Source organism: Apium graveolens, chromosome 10 (assembly GCF_009905375.1).
Source record: "Apium graveolens cultivar Ventura chromosome 10, ASM990537v1, whole genome shotgun sequence".
Classification (NCBI taxonomy): domain Eukaryota; kingdom Viridiplantae; phylum Streptophyta; class Magnoliopsida; order Apiales; family Apiaceae; genus Apium; species Apium graveolens.
In genome coordinates, this window is record NC_133656.1 from 71047475 (window position 1) to 71050593 (window position 3119).

Sequence of the window (3119 nt, forward strand, 5' to 3'; positions counted from 1 at the left end):
AAAGTTGGTTAAAGTAGTCCTCCATCGTTTGTTTCGGTGCCATATTCCACTATAGTACCACTGCTATCAAGAAGTGATCCGATGTGAATAGATTTCTTTCTAATCTTCGTAGCTGCATGGAAAAAACTACTATTCTGATCGCCCTCGTTCAACCACAACTGTTTGGATCTGTGACGCCAGAAGACTTCATATTGAGCATACGTTTATGTCAAATTCTTCCTTTCTTCATGAATAACTTTCACTGAATGATTGTCTCTTCTTCTTTTATGATTTTTCAGAATCTTCTTGCTTCCATTTATTCGAATTTTTAAGGTGCCATTAATTTCTCTTCCCTATTCTGAAAGCACATTTGCACAATGAGTAAGCTTCTGGTAAAAAGAACTGGAATTATTATCCCAAACCTCCTCGACTAAGTGATAGCATATTGGTTCTCTAAGCCGGGCATTTTCAAACCGAAATATTTTTATCCTCTAAACCTTGACATCAAATGTAGGCTCCAATAAAATCGGATAATGATATGAAGTGGAGACTTTTAAATTTGTAAGTTTGGCTTCTTTGAACATGTTTAGAAAATCAGCAATATTAAGAGCTCTATCTAGCCGAACTTCAATATGATTAGTTCTTCCCAAGCCTCGTTCCCAAGTATATGGATGACCACATAAACTCATGTCTATTAAATCGCAATCATTAAGCACTTCTTCAAACCCTTGTATCGATCTATTAGGATATGGTCTGCCATCTCCTTGAGATAGTACATTATTCATGTCACCGATTAAGCATCATGAAGCATTATTGTTACCGATTAAGTTTCTTAGAAGGCTCCAAGTTTCCTCCCTTTTTAAACGATAAAGTTCTCCATAAACACTAGTAAGCTTGTAATTTAACCCTTTTTTAGTTGACACCAGTACATCGATATGGTTTTTATTAAACAAGTTAAGAGAAATTGTGTCCTTGTTACGCCATAAGAGAGTTATTCCTCCACTACGACCGTTAGCTTCCACCTGTATCATTCCCTCAAAACCTAATGACATTCTTATTTTCTCCACTGTTGCTTTCCTGCAAATTGTTTCACATAAAAATTCATAATTGGGTCTCTTTTGGTGAACAATATTTTTAAGGAATCGTAAAACCCATGGGGTCCCAAACCCATGGAAATTCCAACTGAGAATACTCATAATGCTAGGCGAGCACCTCCGAGGGTGCTCGCCTCTTGTCCATTTTTTGAGTCCCGAATATAATTATTTGGGATTGTCTGTTCAGTGTGCATATTCGTGTCTTCAACAGTATCCAAAATTGTGTTGATGTTAAAGCCCATTTGGTTTGCCAAGCCCAATCCATCTTCTATCCTGCATTTTTTGGATTCGGTTACAGTTAGCATTTCATGCTCATTAGTTAGCAAGATTTTAGTATTAGCATTATAGGAAGTGCTTATCCCTTTGTTCGTGCTCTGGTTAGAGATTTTGAAATTTGTATTTCCAAATTTTACTCCCTTGTCAACAACCAGCTGATTTTGTGGAGCTAAATGTGGATCTTGATTACTACTATCTCCTATAGACTAAGACTGGAAACTTGTCCCAAAGCCGTTTCGATCATCGCCTTCATTTTCACTTCTTAGCCATTTTGCACCTATTGGTTTGATTTGCTTTCTGAACGTAGCTCTCATCCAAGGGTCGTAAGGTTTAAAAATTTTGTTCTCAGATGTATCAAACAAGAGACTACAATACTTATCATTCTCATACTTGAAAGATATCCAGTACCAATATTCCTCTGTTTTCTTGATCTTCATCTTACGTTTGATAGGTTTATTCACGTTTATATAACACGAACACAAAATTAATCTCTTCATACACCTGTAAAATTACTAGGACACGATGCTACGAATTTCTCAATGCTATTTCCCACTTTTGTGATTATTCGTTTCGTCATGAACCCTATTTTGAGATAATAAACTTGAACCCATAGCTCCAAAATATTCAAATCAACATTCTGAGGATTTCTCTATCTCTTAGACAACGCATTATCAAAGCATTCCTATTGAAAGACCATATACATCCCTTCATTACTCTCTTAACGTCCACTTCATGGTAAAATTGAAACAAAAAAAGATTTGTTTATATCTTCTTCATCTGACACCTATACCCGGTCCCCAAAGGGTTGTCAGTGTTTATTGCATTGCGGAGAAATCCACATGCCCCTCTAAAAAGAATCGAGCCACCACACATAGTTTTGCTTTAAAACCAATCCCATGTTGAACACTGTTAGATATTGAGTGTAATGAAATATAATACAGAGGGGGGGGGGTGAATGTGTTTTTTTGGATTTTAATTGGCTTTGAAAGTATTTGGCTTATAAATGAACAAAGAAGATATGAACTTGTAGCGATAAATTATTTAATTTTAAGCACACAAACAAAATATCAAAAACTCACTTGATTGTATTAATCAAATTTATTTTACTACAAATCTGTTTTCTTGAAAATAAGAACTCAGCCACAAATCTCGAGAGAAAATACAAGATATTTCTAGGTCTATCTGATATTTCTAAACTAAGGACCCGTGCATGTTTTATAGACCAACAACACGGGTTTACAAAACTTGCATTAAAATGTACTAACACATTTTTTAAAGCTATCTTGTCTATTTCCATTTCCAGTGTTAGCAAATCTGTGCAGAATCTTGTTGGTCAGTGACCCTCCTTTGTCCAGTGAATCTTGGCCCTTCATCTTGAATTCTTCAAGCTACATTTGTAGTTTTTTCAATTTAGTGATATAATTGTTTGTTGACCGATAATCTTGGATATTGAATTTGTCTGCATTCTGAATTTGAGATAGTTTGTCGAGATCTCTTTTTGTTATGTAGAGATGTCACATATCAATAAGTATAACAACTTATCGATATCTTGAGTTCTCTACGTGTGTCTTTGACTTATCAAGGTCTCCAGTTCTCTACATGTAGAATGACTTGTCGATATCTCCAATTCTCTACATAGGCTTTTGACTTGTCGATATCTCTCGTTCTCTACATGAAGATTTGACTTGTCGATATCTCTAGATCTCTACATGCAGAAATGACTTGTCGATATCTCCAGTTATCTACATAGACATTTGACTTGTCGATATC